General features: G+C 34.3%; 1 protein-coding gene and 1 long non-coding RNA gene across 13 annotated transcripts in view; one reads left to right on the top strand and one right to left on the bottom strand.

Annotated features, from left to right (window-relative positions):
- The window catches only part of LOC122237990, a 260,209-nt gene extending 255,131 nt beyond the window's left edge, over positions 1-5,078 (top strand). For 7 of the 8 annotated variants that reach the window (XR_006216864.1, XR_006216863.1, XR_006216861.1 and 4 more), the window contains one exon: positions 4,860-5,078. This is a non-coding gene — a long non-coding RNA (uncharacterized LOC122237990). Of the gene's footprint in view, positions 1-794; positions 880-4,859 lie in introns of all 8 variants that reach the window. The other variant, XR_006216862.1, reaches the window with a different exon arrangement.
- The window catches only part of SNCA (synuclein alpha), a 154,751-nt gene that overhangs the window by 67,365 nt on the left and 66,544 nt on the right, over positions 1-20,842 (bottom strand). The window lies entirely within an intron of this gene.

Genomic DNA, 20,842 nt, shown 5'->3' with positions numbered 1-20,842 from the left:
TATCCTAGGAGTAGGTGTTAGATTCAAGACACACGGAAATAGTATAGTGCTGCATGTGCCCTTTGATGTGGAAATCAAAGGGCAATTAAGCAGGAAATGAGGAGATATTACTTTTTGCTTTGAAGATGAACCCTCCAAAGGTTCTCTTTATCTTTTTACATCTCCTCCAACAGTGCTAATTCTGTCCCTTGTATATATCCTTATGCAATTCATCAGCACATATCTGCTCTATGACCAACACAATGCTAGATGTTAGAGATTCTGGAAAGAATGAGATGCTAGCACCTACAGGATCTCAAAATAATATGAAAGAAGAATTTGCTTGAGGAATTCTTACTGCATGTTTGAGTGTAATTAAAGTGCCTAGTCACTAGTAGATGACAAATTTATGATTTTGGTAGTCATGTGGTACCTTCAGTCTTGAAGATACTAAAGGTCTTTCTCACTCAAATGTGGTGATGTTGTTAATTCCTTAGATGAAAGGGGTACTGCTCCCAGTCAAAATAAAGTGAAAATTAAAAATGAGTGCAAATCTATTTTTGAAAGTGAGGAGAATTTATTGTAATTCATTTAATTCTTTATAGCTCTCCACTTTTAAATTATCTCTGATTCTGTATTAATTATTCCTAAATGTATAAATTATATTCAAGGTGGTTACAATTGATTAAGCAAGACAAGATTAAGAAACACAAAACAAAGGGCATTATTTGAGTACAGAAGGAGATTTTTCTCCATGAACTGTCATTCTGTTTCTATTTTACCTTAATCTGAAATATGTACTTTGTCATTACCAGTATTTCCACAGGATAAGATTGAGGTCACAAGCATTTACTGAAAGACTTAAGCAAAAATGAGCAGCAAGATTAAGAAAGAAATAAGGTAAACAAATAGATGGCTACAAGAGTGGCCTTATTAAAGTCTTCAGTCTGTTGGAAATACTTGATATTTACACAGAGAGCAATTGCTTTGTATAATTATTTGTATAAACTGAGACTAAAAAGGCATAACTATAAATGTATATCTATAAACTGATAAAAAGTTTAGATGTGTTTGATGCTTCTCTTTTATTTTTCACATATATATGTGAAATATATATATATACGTGTATATACGTATACACATACACACACACACACACACACACACACACACACACACAAACTTGCTCAATTGTAAGCATCCTGAATCTATGCTTAGAGACATAGAAACTCATCCTCAAGATTAAAGACTTGTTTTTATCTGGGTGGAGTCACAGAGTTGCCTTGGTAACAGTTACTATCACTAAATTAAGTGTTAACAATGGAAAATTTAAAAAAATACAGATGCTAAAGTGGGGCAGCATAGGGAAAGAACATTTTAAGTCTCCCCCCACATCTATTTTATACTGCAAGATACTTTGAGCAATTTTTGAGTGTTTAAAATATATACATATACAGAGTGCTTCTTATGGAAGTAATCACCTTAAAAATTATGAAATGTAAAGAAAATCAGAATGGTAAAGGATTAAAAAGCAAAAGACACTGAATCTGAAAAACATGAAGGGTCACATAGAAGTGGCATTCTGCCTCTTGCTCCTTGTAAATTCTGTAACCAGAACCAGAGCATTTCTGGCATTTGGTCTGGAATAATTTTGAAGGGTAAGGCTGATTCTGTGATACTAAGCACAGACAATTTGGCATTTGGCTCCAAAAATATGCTCAGGATTTGTTACTTCTTCCCTCAGCAACAGGCTCCCAGCCAAATAATTTTTAACCAAATCTCAGAGCCCAATTTTGCTTTAGTTACTGAGATCCTATTTCAAGTTGTTATCAAGATAAGGGGAGAGAGAAATACTGATACTTGTGAGATCCCAGGACAAACTGAATCCATACAATTTCTTTTTCTGTATTAAAAATAAAAAGAGGCAAGAAAGTATGATATTTTCAAAACACCTAGTTTTTTTCTTCCACCTTAAAGTCCAAGTAGGTTTTATTTTTTTAAACCTGGACTTGGTGGAAGAGAGAGCATGAACATTTAAGGAAAATATTATTTTAAGTGGATTATTTAAAATCAAAATCTTAGACTTTCCTTAAACTATTTCACTATTTTTTTTCACATAAAGGGCAGTTGAACTTTACTTCTAAAATATGCAAGACAAGTGAATAAAAGATAGTTTTCCTCTTTCATACACTTAATACTGATTTTTTTTTCTTTTAGCAGTGTGTAAAAATTCTGGGTTTTGTCTTTTTAAAGGACAGTAAAATGAAACATTTTCCTCTAATGTATAACCAGTAAAATTTAATTAATAGTTATGGAGTATCCACAGTATAACTGTGTAGCTGGACTTCTTTAGCCTTTTCTTTTCTTTAAACATCAAACAACTGTTCCACATCAGAACTATGTCTTAGATTAGATGTTTAAATTAGGAACTACTACCATCCTTGATTTAATCTTTAAAATTTTAAATAAATACAGCCTAGTGTTCAAAAGATGCATCTATAACAGGTGTATTATACCCATAACAGGTGTATTAAGTTTTCATTGAATAATATATGTTTTTCCTTTAAGATTTTTGTTTGAGGATCATATTTCATAATCCACCTCTGAATCCATGAACACTGGTATAGGTGTATGATATGAAGTCCATTAGACAGACTTTCTGTGTACTATGTTCTTTCTGTTTCTTTTTTAATAGCATTAACTTACATTTTAAATTCTGTGTTTTCACAAGTCATCAAATAATACTTATTTCTATGAAATTCAAAGGGATATTTACATAGTTGAAAGGACTGTGCTTTAAAAGGAACAATGAATTTTAAATTCCTAACTGGTAACAAAATTGTTATGATCTTTTCTAAATTCTTTTAGTATTATGCCCACTGAATTGTCTTTTAGGATTTTTAATTATATTCATTTCCTATTGACGCTATAATAAATCACAAAACATGTACTGGCTAAAACAATAGAAATGCATTCTCTTACAATTCTGGAGGTAAGAAGTCAGAAATGGGTCTCACCAGGCTAATGTGAAGATGTCCGCAGGCCTGCATTTCTTTCTGGAGGTTCTAGAGTAGAAAGTATTTCCTTGCTGCTTCAGCTTCCCAAGTCTCCCCATATTCCTTGGCACATGCCCCTCTGGGTCTATGGCTTTTCTTGGAAAGCCAGCAATGGCTGGTCAACGCTTTCTCAAGTGGCCTCACCTTGAAGCTCTCTCCTACCTCTTTCACTTATAAGGACCCTTGTGATTACATATGCCCCACCTGGACAATCCTTGGTAAGCTGATTAGCAAACTTAATTCCAAATGCAACCATATTTTCCTTTTCCATAAAACAACATATTCTCAGTTTCCAGGGATTAGGATGCAGACATTTTTAGAGGTTAAAGAGGGGGGAAGGGAGGGGCGTGTGGGTAGCTTAGTCAGTTAAGCGTCCAACTCTTGGTTTCTGCTCAGGTCATGATCTCACAGGTTGGTGAGATTGAGGCCCGCATTGAAGCCCACTTGGGTCTGATTCTCTTTCTGTTCCTCTCCCACTCGCATGCTCTTTCTCTCAAAATAAATAAATAAATAAATAAATAAATAAATAAATAAATATCAAATAAGGGGTGGGTGGGGGGAACAGAGAGCATTATCCTGCCCACCACATTAATATGACATTCTTAAAAGAAGAACAAAATTTGTTTTTGTTGTTTTGTTTTTGTTTTTTAGTATTATGCCTTCTATTTTACTAGGAATTAGGTAGAAACTAAGATTAACAAGTATTAATTAAGTAGTAAAATGTACGGGTACTAGCAGTAAACATCAAAACTAATCCTACTATTTCAATAATATTAAATAGTGATGACATTTGTGTTGCATCCAGCACTGGCTTCAATATAGATTTCACCCATCAGTAGCTGACTTCCAGCTGACCATCCTTTCTTAATTCCAGGTCTGTCCCACAATCATAGAAAAGAGTCCACTATGACACAAATAAAAGGTCATCTCATCATTTTCTGGATTCCTTTTTCTTCAACAGTTTCCATGTTTTGAATTATCATACAATACTAGTTCTAAAAATCATTGAGTCACCTTCTTTTGAAATTCTTCAGGCAATTTCTTTGTTTTCAATTAGTATATAGTATAAATTTATGTTTATATGACATCTCCAAGTGACCAACATTCTACATGAAATGGTCAGGGACTTCTTTATCCCCCAATAATAAAAGAGTCCCAGGACTTCATTGAAGATTAATCTTTGGAGACAAAAATCTGCCTGTTTTTCTCTTTCTTGCATTCTGATGCAACAAACACACCATGCACCAGGTTCGGCTAATTATTATTTCTTTGGTTTCAAATCATTCCCCCAGCCCAAACCACCTGTGTCCATACTAATCTCCTTATTTGGTTACCAGTCCCTTTTCAAATTATCCCCATACATAACATCTCCACTTACTGTGTCCTGCTTTTCTGATACAGGATAACAGATGAGGTTTTGAGACTAAATAGAGAAAGAGGGCATTAGTCCCATCTGCCTAGGAAGAAAACAACCAGCAAACTGTCCCTTATTTAAGGGAAGGTGGCTTCACCCCAATAAAATTTCAACGTATTTCAAAATTGCAACAGATTCTTGGGCGCCTGGGTGGCTCAGTTGGTTGGGCGTTCAACTTCAGCTCAGGTCATGATCTCACGGTCCGTGAGTTTGTGCCCCACATCGGGCTCTGTGCTGACAGCTCAGAGCCTGGAGCCTATTTTGGATTCTGTGTCTTCCTCTCTCTCTGACCCTCCCCCATTCATGCTCTGTCTCTCTCTGTCTCAAAAATAAATAAACGTTAAAAAATTTTTTTTTTGATTGCAACAGATTCTTTTCAGTTGGTTTTTGTTTGTTTGCATCTTTTACAGAAAGGCCAACGTTTCAACTGAGGCCGTGGAAGCCAAGGACATTTTTACTGGATTGGCCTTTGTGCTTGACAACTGACTGCTACTTCAACTATACTCTAGTGATAATTCTTCCTCTGTATTATTCATTTAGGGAAGTATGATGCTGAAACACCTAAGAGCTGCCTTTCTCCAGAGCTAGAACTGCAATTACAAGTAAATAAACTATAGATTTTTCCCAAATCTGATGGGACTTTCTTTTTTGTGCCTCTACATATTAGCCATGCAGATTGCATATTTAAATATGTTTTTTAAAAGTTGTCAGAGATGATTATTTGATCATAGATTTCTAAGTTTGCAAAAAATGGAACATTAAAACATATAACAGTGGTAGCAGTACTTACAAAGAGAAACACTTTCCAATTAGCAAAATGTGAGTCTAGATATAAGCATCACGTACAAAAATCACAAACCTTATTGCCAGCAAAAAATTAAACCAGGTCTCTCCCCTCTCCCCATCCAGGGAATTTGTTTATGCTTTAAATGTTTTTCCTGACATTTAAACTTGTTTATGCATTTTAAATATATAAGGGCTTACTTGTCTCATCAAAGAGACAAGTATGAATGCCCAGAACTTTCTGGTGTAAGTGTTTATAGAGTTCATCCACACTTGGAGAGAAGAAGTGGAAAGACAAAAACAAAAACAAACAAAACAAATGACTTGTTTGCTGTTTCTCCTTTCATATCCAACCTGTTAAATCTTCTTGATTATATATCCTAGGTAGCTTCATGCTTTGTTTCCAGATGACACTTTTCTCATTTCTGCATCATCAATCATCAGAATGGTCTTTCTGCCCTTAGTTTTGCTGCCCCTAAGTCAGACCTCAATATTGGTGAGAAAGGTCCCATTCTAAAATACAAATCTTAAAATCCTTCAGGAGCTTTTCTTCCCCTGTAGGATAAAGTCAACTCTCTCCAGCATGAGGTCTCACCCCACCTAACTTTTTATCTCAACTTCTTCCCCTTTCACACACATTCTCTTTCTGACTCTCAGAGTCAGGAAAAGCACATCGCATCTTGACTTTTCCTGAATTGAAGACCTACTCTTTGCTGCCATGTTTCGTCATTTGTTAATCCACTTGTCCAGCATGCTTTTACTCACCTCTACACAGGAAGAACTACAGATCAGATCAAAAGGAACATCAAAAGTGTCACTCTCACAGTCCTTTGCCAACTCCTCAGATTCCAGCCAGTGCTGGATGCAGTTTCCCATGGGTTTTGATTTATTTTGTGCCAGCATCTTGCCTTAAAATGCTGTGCCTTTTTTATTTCTGCCGAGGGGTTTCTGCAGTGCCAAACCTAAGAGGGACTCCGGCAGCAAATCACGGAATTCATATCCTAGTGGCAGCTTTCACATGATGGGAGATAGAAGTTCATGAGTTTCTTTCTCTTGTCCTTCAACAGATAATTCAGGGAAACTGTCCATATGATTCTTGAGATAACAGAGAATTTGAGACTCCATTGCCCTCAATAACATTGCTTTATATCGGCTTTTCACCTGACCTGCCACACTCTCCCCTCTTCATAGGGATTTCTACCCAGATAAACTACCTGCATCCTCCACTATACTGCAAAATCAGCTTCCAGCTTCCAACAAAGCTAAGACAAGGCCCCGCTCCTATTGAAACATACCCTGTCTCTGTGCTTTCAGGTCCCAGAACCTACTTCTACTATAAAACTTAGCAACAGAAATTTCTTTAAGTATGGGTTTTCTCATGTTCATCTTTGACTCACTAGTGTTAATACAATCCCTGACAAACTACAGATGTCCAGTAGATATTTGATGATTGAATAAATGAACTCAGAATTCTCATTTGTAAACTTTTTGTTCAACTGTGGGCTTTAGGAAACAGACCTGTAAAACACACTTGTAACAGTTACAGCTTCAAGTACTGAATGGCAGCTCAGAAATATTTGTGGGATGAAAGAATATGAAGGAAGCTGACTCACCAAAAGAACACACATGGCCAAAGTCTTGAAGAAACTAATATTTCCCCAATGTAACTTGAGATAGGTGGTGAGGGAGAAAGAAAATGAGATGGGCATCTTTTCTCAGGCTTCACAGCTACAGATAGTAACCTGGGGAAGGCGTCAAGTGCAGTCTGAAGGAAAAAGGGACTAGAACCAAGTGTCGCTTTCGTTCACCTCTGTCAGTCAGCCTTGCTGCAAAGCAGTCCCAATACAATGGTGCCTGGGCAAGGTGCCAGCGCTCTGCAACTTACATTTTTATTCATCAGCACCCAGAGCTGTCAATACCTAGTGTTTCCCAAGGTTTCTTCTTTGTCTTTTAAAGTTTCAGAAAAACATTACAGAAGAGCACAGATGTGGATGTTTTGCTGGATCATGCATCCATCCCTGACCCTCTGAATCCTGTAGCCAGCCTTAATGTTCTGCCTATACAGTATTCACTAATTCTTATTATTCATCATCTTCCTGTACAGTATTCACTAATCCACCAACGAATGGTCTCAGATTTTTAAAAATCAAGCCCAGAGTCTTCTGGCCATTTTCTTTATCAGCATTCTATGGGTTTGAAAATAAATTTTGTATTTTTGGATTGAACATAAAATACAATGCAATTATTTGCTTGATGGTAAAACTCACGCATATTCTTACAACTATGTTAACAATAGCCTTAAGCTAATAATGTTTATTCAGATATAAGTATGGATTCCAGGATGGTGGTCTGGGGTATACAAAAGTATATCTTATGAAGATTTGAAGAAAAAAAAAAACTGTAATAGTGGTATGAAATGTGAAATTATATGAAAAAAACATCCTGAGAAATAGCTAGCAGATGAAACTGAAGTATTTTTTTAATCGTACTACTTTTAAAGTGACCTGACATATTTTACATAATAAATATTTAAAAATTATTTAGTTAATTTTTGGAGCACCTGGGTGGCTCAGTCGGTTAAATGTCGTCCGACTTCAGCTCAGGTCATGATCTCACCCTTTGTGAGTTTGAGCCCCACGTCAGGCTCTGTGCTGACAGCTCAGAGCCTAGAGCCTGCTTCAGATTCTGAGTATCCCTCTCTCTCTGTCCCTCCCCTACTCACTCTCTGTCTCTCTCAAAAATAAATATCAATTTTTTTAATTTATAAAAAAATTGATTAATTCTAAAATGATTTATTATAACATTTCTATGTTTCTTATGGAAAAAATACTTTTACCCAGTTATAATTTTTTTAGTTAGGGAAATGATTTGTTTACTTGAAACATTGATGTATATAAATGGTTATAGTAAAAATTTCTTAAAACATAGGTAAAAGTTCTACCCATACTTAGACACGTGGTTAGAAAAAAAAAGGCAATAACTTTTTATATAGGATTCTTGGGGTAAATAGAATTCATTTGTTTTGTTAGCTTTGGATTGTAATGGAGTTTGGAAGCAATGGAACCAGCTGGACTCCTTTGTCAAATCCAGTATATGAAGGTGGTTGTGAAGTGAAGATTTATATGTATATTTCTTAGCCCATGGCTGAAATGTAAGTTGCCAAGCATTTTACTTTTTCCAAAAGTGGGTATTAGGCCTGATTAACTCAAATACTCAAATTTTCATTTGTTCCTTAAAAACAGTTCCACACTTAGTATTCTTCACACCCCTCTCTTTTCCTCCCTCTCACCCCTCACACTCAAATTACTACCTATTTTATCCATTGCCACATTTGAAATCTGGGTCAGACCTGCAGTGATGTCTCACCCATACTTGTGCTTAAATTTCTTAATTGGAATTTTTATTTCTAATCTCTTCCCTTAATTCTATGTATGTCTTCAGAATTTTCTTTCTAAAATCGAAATGTGATTTCACCTCACCCCTTTTGAAACACTGTCAATGTGTTCATATTGCTACCGGCTAGAGTTGAGATGCACATGACATAAAGAGTGACTCGCTATAATGGCAAACCCTACTTCCCAGCTTCATCTCCGGGTGTTCCCTCTCACGGTCTTAGCATGGTGTCCAGGATGAATGTCGAAGGTGAATGTAGTAGTTGTTGCTTTCAGTGAGCTCAGAGTCTAACTGGAGGAGACAGAAAGGTAGTAAAGTAACTTGGTGGTGCAATGACAGCAGTGAACACAGGTGCCACGGAAGCAGAGAGGAAGAATATATAATAAGCCAGGCTGGTAAGAAGAAAGTTAGGGAGACTTGACTGGAGCATGCGATGTCTGCAGGAAGTCTTGAAGTAGAGGGAAGAGTTGGCTAAGAGAAGGGGAAAGAAGGCAAGGAAGAGACTGGTACAAGGGTACCAAAGCAAAAAAAAAAAAAAAAAAAAAAGCCTAGTTAGAAGTGATTTGGTGCTGCAGATGTTCAATACTATACCTATCACATTGTATTACATACTTTGAGACACCATGACCTCTGTTTATCTTTGTATCTCTAACCCACAGTGTGACCCACAAATGTTTTGTGAATATACGGGTTGCATAAGATTGGATGGTTAAGTGGGTTTGAAATTTTTCAAACCTCCTGTTATGGAATCACAGAGATATGCAGAGAAAAAGTCCCAGCTGTTAAGAAGCATGTGCTCATAAACTATGCTTGTAAACTATGTTGAATCTTGAAAACTATGTTTAAAAAAATGAGGCAAAAGATCATATTAAAAAAAAATCCCCAACAATTTAGTATTTGGGATCTCAATTGTGAGGTTAGTTATAATCAAAACAACAAACTACTCCATAGCATTTCTCTGAAATTCTTGGAATTGCCAGACCTACTGATTTCCCATGATGCTTATCCTCCTCTCACATTCCAGAACCAGGTTGATTTAAGGTTCTAAATACTTAAGCAGGTGAAAATGCCTAAGATATCACTGTTTAATGGGTCTCTTCCCTATTTCTCTGTCCATATCTGTTCTTTTTATTTTCAAGTTTATTTATCTTGAGAGAAAGAGACAGCATGAGTGGGGGAGGGGCAGAGACAGACAGAAAGGGAGAGAGAGAGAGAGAGAGAGAGAGAGAGAGAAGAGAGAGAGAGAGAGATTGGATCCCAAGCAGGCTCCATGCTGTGAGCACAGAGCACAACATGGGGCTGAAACTCATGAAACCGTGAGATCATGACCTGAACCGAAACCAAGAGTCCGATTCTTAAGTGACAGAGCCACCCGGTGCCCCTGTCCATAATCTGTTCTTAATTTACTTCTCTTTGGTGATCAGATCTGGGGCACAATGGACACAAAGTCACCTTTCTATTAGGTTCATCATGGAAGTGCCCAGCACTGATCATGGGGCATCTGCTTTTTTACCTAACTCCTCCTTAATGTTTATCTGTTCATAAGCTAATGGCAGCATCCTGGCTTATAGAATCATCTCCCTGCCATCTATGTCCCACAACACACATACAAACCCTGTATGGCATGGAAGGCCCTGTCCAAAGAGGAGTGGGTATTTTTAAACCCATATTTCAGTGACATAGTTCCCCTGTCCAAGGTTCCTCAATTTGTACACCTAGGCTCCTGCTTTGAATCCTGACTCTCAATGCCAAGTACTTGTAATAGATTAGGTTGGGTCCATGCCATGTGCCTGTGGAAACTTGAAACCTGTTCCTAAATGGCCATTCAGAATGCTTGTCTGTACTATCATGGCCATCCCTTCCTACCTCATAGAGGCCTACTGGTCCTGTGTGTGTGTGTGTGTGTGTGTGTGTGTGTGTGTGTGTGTGTATGTATGAAGGTGAGGGTATGTGCATGGTTTTCACTCCAAAGGAAGACCTTTCAAGGATCTCTATCCATGTGTTTTGTTACCTTTTGGTAAGTCCTCAGTGTAGACCTCTGGTGCCACTGGGTTTTCTGACCCATGTTATACCCCTTAGACACTGATTGTTTTTTCTGCTATTAGGAAATATACATCCCTACTCCAAACCTGAACACAGAGATAACAAGTGTTAAAGAGGACAAAAATTTCTAAAGAGTTTTCAGGAAACATATGAATGTATAGAATAGTTTGTGGTTAGTACCTCAGAACCAATGACAAATATTTCACATATTATTTATAACAGGGACCTTAAAAAATACTTTACCAGCTTATCATTTTGTAAAAGCCCATCAATTAGTAATATAAAAATCATTTCAGAAGCCTTTTAAATCTATTGCATAAACTAGGGAAAATACTATTGTAAAATTATTATGCATAAGCCATTGTTAGCAGAATTTTCTTTTCTTAAAGAAACTATCCTTTAAGTATTTAACTGGCAATTATATAAATAAGCACTCCAAAATCTTGAGATTTCAGATGACTCTGTTATAGCCTTCAAATTTTTATTCCTACCCCTAACTTCTCTCTTCAAAGCATTTTTATGCATTGCCATCAGAATATTTGAAGCCTTCAATATTATTTCTCTCATTAAAAGTTTTCAAGAATCTGATTAAAATTCACTATCGTGTAACTAGTTTTCAGAGAACCAACCCTTTACTATCACTATTCTCCAAAGTTATTGCCTATAATACCCATAAAACATTTATTAACACATTGATTTAATTTATCATAGTTTGATTATTAAAGAAATTAAGTATTAGTTATATTATTAATTGGTTTGTTTAATTGATTAAGTGATGGATTAATTCATCTCCACTTGTCAATTGGATTATAAAATCTAAGGGCAGTTGAATACAGGTCCAATATGTGATTGATGAATTGAATTATACTTTTTTGTATAGAGAGCCTCACATAATAAGGCCTTACGTATATATTACATCTAATGCAAAATAAAAAACACAACATTGATCAACGGGTTTTAGTTTGTAACAAGATTGGCATAAATAAGATGTTATGGGAAAAGAGTGAAATGTGTTTCATTAACTTGTACAAATGCAACTGGAAGTCTTATGGTTTCCTGCTTAACATCGAGCTCATAATCACACCCTTCTGGACCCATAGCTTCACACCAGGTATCACTTTTTCACACACTAAAAGAGCATGTCTAAGCCTAGCTGACTGCACTAGAACAAAGCTGTGGCCACAAAAGAGGCACGTATCTCAGTATCATTCAACACCACGCATGGAAAAAGCAAACTATGTATCCTAGTGAAGGTAGAATCCTGATTGTAGCTGACATTTAATCGTAAACAAGAGGTACTCTTATATTTTCAGTTAAATAACTTTATAGTAAGATAATAGTACACTGTTTCACCTAATGTCATTGGCACCCAACTTTCCTTTACTTTAGGCATACATACTCGCCGTAGATATTTTTAAAATCCTTTATACCTTGCTCTTAAACAAGAACATAAAAGGAAAACATTTCCTAATATAATATTTATGTTATAAACATATTCTCAAAGCAAATTCGGCTGAATAACCAACTTTCTTATTTTTCCTTAAGATAAGTGTCAAAAAGGGGCCCTGGGTGGCTCAGTCGGTTAAGCGTCCAACTTCAGCTCAGGTAGTGATCTCGCAGTCTGTGAGTTCAAGCCCCTTGTCGGGCTCTGTGCTGACAGCTCAGAGCCTGGAGCCTGTTTCGGATTCTCTGTCTCCCTCTCTCTCTCTCTCTGACCCTCCCCCGTTCATGCTCTGTCTCTCTCTGTCTCAAAAATAAACGGTAAAAAAAAAAAAAAAAAAAAAAAATTAAGACACATGTTTAAAAAAAAAAAAAAGAGCCAGAAACCACTTAGAACTAGTCTATCCAAGTAGCATAGATGTCATTTGATTCCTTTCTCAATCTCAGAGGGGAGTATTTCATTAGGAATTCATCTTTAAATATAATGAGGTGCAAGGTGTTACTTTTACAGTTTCTTGTCTTTAAATATAATGAAATCATATCAGTATTGTGAGAATGAGTATAATCTAGCAAAGAAAACAAAAACTTTAGATTTGAGAACCGATGGTTAAAGATCATGACGAGAAAGAACATACCCAAGGTTAATGACCTACATACTGAACTTGTTTTAATTTTAAAAGCCACTACCAATGGAAAATATCCTGCTTTAGCTGAAGCAACACATAATTTTTTTAAAATATCTTTTTACCTTTCGAAAAATACTCTTGCTGCTGGGAAGCAACAGTGGGATCCCATGTGGTTACTTATTTGTGAATAAAAATATCCATATGGAATTGGTTGTTTCGGCATGCGTGGGCAAACATGTTGTGTCATACTAATGACTTAAATGCAAATTTCCCTAGAATTATTTTACTCCTTAGAATTCTAAGCTTAATTTTAATTGTTCTTGGACTAATTTACCACTTCCATCAGTGGTTAAATTATTTTCTGCTGACCAAAGGGTACATTAAGATCCTAATCACTATGATGTTAGAGGAATCAGGTAAGACAAAAATTATTTATTCCAGTAATCAACAGAATGTTAAGAAAGATTTTAAGAATGAGAATCGTAGCTCCAGATTCCAGTTATTTGATACAGCCCACCAGGGAACAGGAAAGGCATACAGATTGGGTTTGTGATGAATTTTCAAGGACAAACTTCTATTCTCACATTCAAAATTTTTTAGAGAGCTGACTTGAGAAAATACACATTTCTTTCTAATTTTTACATACACATTTTTGGTAGATCAAAGAAAGCTATTTTTTTCTTTTTTTAAAATTATTGACCCACATAATAGGGAGGTGAGTAATAAAAAACTACTTATATTATTTTTATGAGATCTATATCTTTTTTCAATGTCTGTATTTAAAATACCTTAAACTATAAATTTGACATAGTACTATAGTCATATAGTCTGTGACATGATCTTTGGGTAATTTTTCTGTATTACTTTTATCAGTGAAAAAGGGACCCTTTGACATCTTTCATGAGCACTCCAAATCTCTTAAACAAATTACATATACATGGTTCCGTCACCTGTGAACAAAAAGACTTAAACACAGACACTAGGAGAACATGGGACCACAATACTCAGATTGCTATAATAAGGCGGGGGGCATGAAAATTCCTTGTTGAAGAAGATTTTTGTACACTTGATAATATATAATATTTCTATTATCAGCACAGAAACCCCCGACTTGGAGAGAAACATTTGTACGGGATGCATCACTATCAATCATCTTGCAGATGATATATGTATATGTATATGTATATCTATATCTATATCTATATATCATCTATCTATCCTAAGTTCCTTAAGCTGAATTAGAAATAGGGAACAGGGGGATTATATCTCAATTGCTTAAAAATATAAAACAAATGACAAAAAATATGAAATATATCAATGAAAGAACATCAATAGTAGAGATAGTCTTCAATACTTTTAAAACATAGAAGGCTTAGTAGTAGGAAGACTATATAGCACTTAGGAGAGTAATACTTGTGCTAGTGCCCATGCCACTACCTTCTAGCTTTGTGATCTTGGGAAGATTAGTTAATTACTCTGGGTTTAAAAATGAATCTGAAGAAGAGGGCCTATTATGGTCCATTCCAATGCTAAGACTGGAGATTCTGCAATCACAGTTATGTCTGAAATTTCCCTGGCATTTTGGAAGCTTCTCAAGGGTATCAAGAATTTAATATGTGTTTATAAAATGCCTATGGTAGTATTTCCTAAACATAAAACTGCCACATGTATGAAGAGATGTCTTTATTAAAATTTCCCTTAAGTTATTCCTTCCTAACGTAGTGGAAGCTAAACAAATCTTAGATACTTATTTAAGATTGATCATTCTACTTGACCAAAAATTTAAGAATCTAATTATTTTCTTTTAAGATATCAATATATTTTATTTGAAATACATGAATATGTATTTCATCACTTTAATCTGAATACATAAATTCTCTTTAAAGGAACTATTTTTAGAAATATGGAATGGGACTATCAACCAATATGTATCAAGAAATGTTTACTTTTCTAAGTTAGTGTGGGCAGAGAATGTGAAAGTCTAGCAACATAAAAGAGATTGGTCCCAGAAATCCTATAATATAGATTTGCAGTATGGAGTGACAGAATTCTATTGCTATTAACAAAACATGTTGATCTTCAAGAGCAAGAACACTGAATTCTCTGGTTTTCTTCTAGTTCCACTGTGCCCTTGGCATCATGTAATGTGCTGATCAACTGCATCCAGAAGGTGGGATAAAATGCCAAATTATACTTTTGGCAGGATTCCAGAAATTCTTAGCTTTTTTTTTTCTTTCCTTTCCTTAAAACTGTACCATATGAGCTATGTTTATTTTGAAATGTCCATGAAAAAAAGTCAGACATTTCTTGAAATTGGCCCCCTCTTAGACATGAAATGTTTTGGGACATGCTTCATATAAATTCATTTGTTCATTTCATTAGTTTTAATCTTGTTCATAAATTTATCCTGTATAAAGAGCTTCAAAATTTCACTGTTTTGGCATTACTATAAAAATGTACCAGTATGTTCATTGAAAGACAGTGGTCAATATATTTAAGAGAAATGTCTTATTCATTGATCTCAGGAAATGTTAGAGGGGAAACCAGTGTAACCAGGAATTGAAAATACAGATCATTCAGTGAAGCTGAAGGTTTTATCTATCAAACATTAATGACAGTAATAAAAATATATATATTGTTTTACCACTTGTAAAGTGCTTTCGCATGTATGTTTCCATCTGATTCTCATATAACACTGCCTGCTAAATAATATTATTCTCATATACACAAAAGATTGAGGGATGGTAAATGACACAAAAAAGTCACAGAGCTCTTAAATTATGTGATACTGAGTATATTTCCTAAAACATTTCTACAGGATCAACTACTTATATAGACATCAAAAGAAATACTCCGTTATATGACTTTGTACAATTCTGCTAATTTTTTAGTGACTTTGTATGTGTTTGTTCAGGAAACTACTACAAAAGCAAGACGGTGAATAACTTTTTTTTTTTTTTATGAAGAAGTATCTTGTTACTTTAATTTAGCCCATAAGTTACAATTGAACAGATTTAAAACAAAACACAGTAATCCATTATAAGCAGGAAAATCCACTCTGAACTAATTTTTGCCACTTTGAACTTAAGCCTATCATTAAAGAAAGGTATTTTCCTATACAATCTTTTGTTTGGCTTTGGTTTCCTAAATCTATTTTAGATTATTTTTTTCTTAAAATATTTGACTTTAAAATTCCATTTATTTTCTATATCTCATTCTCCTCAACTTTTCTAGACCAAAATCTTACATGTAACCAATTTTTTCTTAATGAATTTAATACATCCCACTTCATACTTTTCTGCTTCAAATATGTTCAATTCCTTACTAAAGTAGGGAAAGAAAGAAAGAAATAAAGAAAGAACGAAGCTAACTTAGCTTTTCTTGACTCCACTACTTTTTAGAATTAAAAGCCTAATCTTTGTTTATAGACAATATAAAATTTATATGCTTTATCTGTTTGTTCATTTACATCAGCTCATTCATTTGTTCATCTATTCAATTCAAAACAAATGTGCCCTGAATTTCAATCACTTTTAAGAGCTAAGTCCAATACTTTCATTTAAGCAAGTCCTTTTCTGAATAAATTTAAAAATGAGAAATATTTACTAAATATCATTACATTGATTGCACATAAAGAGTTTTCAATATTTTGAGCAGCAGACATGCATCTTCAATTTATTTCTCCTGTCTTTCCTAAGGAATTAATGAATATATAAACAAAGATTTAAATGTAAGGATGTTTATCACATTATTTATAATATATAAAATTATAAATAAAGAGTGGCATTTTATTCATAAGTAAATTGAAACGATAAGAGGTCACATGATTTGATCATAGACACAGCAGTAGTTAGGGACAGATTTGAGACTCAAATTTATGTTAGATATAACTAGATATAGAACTCTCTCTACCAGGATACTCTATGTCATATTCTAACTGCAGTACTGATGGTTTTCCCAGATGTTTGTTGGATGTGGGTTTATGTATAATTGTGATGAAAATAATTCTTTTTTTAAGCTAAAAGAAAGGGAGGATAAATAGGTTATAGCACAGTTAATAATAGGTTGTTATGCTGCCATATGTACCAAATGCTTTGTAATATACTTAATTTTAAATATACTTTTCAAGGTGTAGAAAGAATGTACCTCAACATAATTAAGGTCATATATGACAGGCCCATAGCTAATATCATACTTAGTGATGAGAAGCTGAGTCTTTTCCCTAAGATCAGGAAAAAGACAAGTATACCCACTCTCACCACTTCTATTCAACATAGTACTAGAAGTCCTAGCCAGAGCAGTTATGCAAGGAAAATAAATAAAAGACATCCAAATTGAAAAGAAGATAAATTGCTTCTATTTGAAGATGATGATTTTATATATAGAAAACCCAAAACCTCTTAGGACCAATAAACAAATTCAGTGAATTTGAAGGATACAAAATTAACATATAATAAATAGTTGTGTTTCTATACACTATCAAAAAACTACCCAAAAAAGAAATTAAGAAAACCAACCCATATACAACAGCATTAAAAAGAATAAAATATTTAAGAATAAATGTAACCAAAGAGGTGAAAGATATATACACTAAATACTACCAGATGCTAATGAAAGAAATTAGAGAAGACACAAATAAATGAAAGATAGCCTGTGTTCATGGATTAAAAGATTTAATATTGTCCAAATGCCCATACTACCCAAAACAATCTACAGATTCTGTGCAATTCTTACCAAAATTCTAATTACATTTTTCACAGAAATAGAATAAATAATACCAAAACTCATATAGAACCACAAAAGACCCCAAACAGCCAAAGCAATCTTGAGAAAGAACAAAGATGGAGGGATCACACTTTCTGGTTTAAAACCATATTACAAAGCCATAATAATCAAAACAGAATGGTGCTGGAAAAAAAATAGATGCATAGATGAATAAAGAACTCGGAAATAAGCTCATAATATGGTCAAATAATCTTTGACAAAGGCTCCAAGAATACACAAGGGAGAAAAGATAGTCTCTTTAATAAGGGTGTTAGGAAAACTGGATATCCACATACAAAAGAATGAAACTGGATGTCTATCTTATACCAGTCACAAATAAATTAATTTGAAACAGATTAAAGACTTAAACATAAGACTTGAAACTGTACGACTTCCACAAAAAAATATAGGGAAAAATTTCCATGATATTGGTCTTGGCAATGATTTTTTGGCTATAATACTACCAGCATCAAAACAAGCAACAAAAACAAAACTAAACAAGAGGAACTACAGAAAAAGCTTCTATACAAAAAAGGAAGTAATCAACAAATTGAAAAGGCAACATATAACATGGGACAAAATATTTGCAAACCATGTATCTAATAAGGGGTTAATACATAAAATATATGAAAGTCTCCTACAACTCAATAGCAAATAAATAAATAAATAAATAAATAAATAAATAATAAAACAAAAAAACAAAAAAATCCCAAATAACCCAATCACAAAAAGGCCAAAAGACCTGAATAAACTTTTTATTTTTTTTTCCAAAAAAGATATTCAAATGGCTCAGGTATATGAAAAAAAGTACTCAACATCACTAGTTATCAGAAGAATGCAAATCAAAACCACAATGACGTATCACCTCACACCTGTTGGGTGTCTGTTATCAAAAATAAAGGAGATTATAAGTGTTGATGAAGATGTGGAGAAAGGAAGAACGCTTGTATACTATTGATAGGAATGTAAATTGGTACAGCCATTATGGAAAACAGTATGGAAGTTACTCAAAAAAAAAAAAACAAAAAAAAAAACAACTAAAAATAAAACTGCCATATGATCCAGAAATCCCACTTCTGTGTATATATCCAAAGGAAATAAAAACAATATCTTGGAGACATATTTACACAGCCATGTTCATTGTAGCACTATTCACCATAGCCAAGATATGGGTAAAACCTAAGTATACATTATGAATGAACAAATAAAGAAAATGTGTGTGTGTGTGTGTGTGTGTGTGTGTGTGTGTGTACGTGCATATGTGTCATGGAATATTATTCAATCATGAGGAAGGAGGAAATCCTGTCATTTGCGGCCATATGGATGAATCTGGAAGACTATGCTAAGTGAAATATGCTAGAGAAAGACAAACACTGTATGGTCTCACTTATATATGGAATCTAAAAATATGGAACTCCTAGAACTACAGAGTAGAAAAGTGGTTACCAAGGGATTAGTGGGATAGGGGAGATGTTGGCTAAATGGTACAACCTTCAGTTATAAGATAAATAAGTTCCAGGGATCTAATTTAAAGCATGGTGACTATGGTTAATAATACTGTATTATTAGTATTGTATTAACATTGTATTGTATATTTGCATTCTCACAAGTATAAAAAAGGAAAATGGAAACTGTGTGGGGTGACAAATGTGTTAGTTAATTTGACTGTGGTAATCATTTCACAATATATATGTATATTAAATCATTACATTATATACCTTAAAAATCATGCTGAATAATCTATATATAATTTTTGTTTATCAATCATATGTCAATAAACCTAGAAGAAATAAATATATTTTTAAGGTCTTTTCTCCATGAGCAGTCACAGTATAGTATGATACTCTGGTAGGAACTAAAAACTGAATGCAGAACTTCTCATTCATATCAAAACTAAGTGAGTTAAAAAGCGTCTTAAGGCTAAGTTTATTAGAAGGTAAGAGATAAGCCAAAGTCAATACTTCACCTGGTTTTTCTTCATAAATTTTACTTACCAAAATAGTACCTTGGATTCCTTTAAAAAATCAGAGAAATGACAGAGGAGGTAACTTGAAGATAATAAATAGAATAAACTTTTCTTCTACTAAACAAGGCCTGTCCTCAAGACAAACTATTAAAAAAATTAAAAAAAAAAAAACAAAAAAAAAAAAAGAAAGGAAAAGAAAGGAAGTTCTGAGCTAGCTAACATCCATAGAAGCTTTCAATGTTCTTCGGGCACTAGATTCTGCTAAGAGTGAATTATTTCCAAGAAGCCAAGTTCAAGCTGCTACAAAAGCTATATATTAATTACTTGAAAAAACTCCCAGTAGGGCAATGTCTAAAAATATCTCAGTGAGAATAGCATATATATTTGTTATAAAAGTGATGATCCAGCCAAGAGGGTGTCTGGTCTCCAGAGTACATTTCTAATAAAAATTTAAGGAGCATTTGGATAAGAATGCATAAGGAAACTTATAACACAGATGGGTTCTCCACATTTGGCCATGTCTGCACTCTTAGCCAGATCAATCTTAATGGTCAATTCGGTCCAAAACAGGTAACATGACTTAGTTGGTTGTAAAAAATGGAGCACTTGCATTATTACCATGTTGTATTTTTGTCATGATTGTAAAACCACAGTCTCTACCTTCTGAATGTTAGCAGGTATAAATATGTTTACACATAGCAAAGTAAGACTAAAAAATTTAAGAACTGTTTTTAAGTATTATTATTAACTTCCAAACCCAAATCATCTTCTCCTTTGCATAATAATATTTAAAGATGACTTTTAACCATCTCACAGAAACTTACTGCTAAAAATTATACTCATGAATATTCATTTTACTTAAATGACACAAGCCCTACGTAGGTATGATATTTTTACACATATCCATCCTTTCTGAGCTCATTGACAAGAATTACTATGTCTGTTTATAAAATTTCAATATCCCCAAAACTTAATTCGTTTCCAACAAAAGAAAAGTTGTATAGTATATGTTTGGTGAAACAAAAACAATCTCCTTCTAGTCAACATGTATCTACAAACGTGCTTAATAATAGGTTGTATGAGAGGTTAGTAGTTGTCTAGTACAATCTGTTTTTCCTTCTTTGTCAGGGCATGTGGCTATCTACTGCATTTTCCAGTCTGTCTTGAATTAATTGTGTCCAATATCCAGTGGAGGAAGAGAGGAAATAATGTATGCTACTTCAAACTGGGAATAGATATGTCCCCTTAGAGGATGGTGAAGCTGTAAAATGGGAACAATTTGGGTCACTCAGTCACCCCGTGCAGGAAACTCACCCCCTAGCCCAACATACCTACCATGGACTTATACAAATGAGAAATAAACTTTTATTGTTTTTGA

This window comes from Panthera tigris, chromosome B1 (genome assembly GCF_018350195.1).
Source record: "Panthera tigris isolate Pti1 chromosome B1, P.tigris_Pti1_mat1.1, whole genome shotgun sequence".
NCBI classification, from domain to species: domain Eukaryota; kingdom Metazoa; phylum Chordata; class Mammalia; order Carnivora; family Felidae; genus Panthera; species Panthera tigris.
This window is presented reverse-complemented; position numbering and strand designations above follow the sequence as displayed.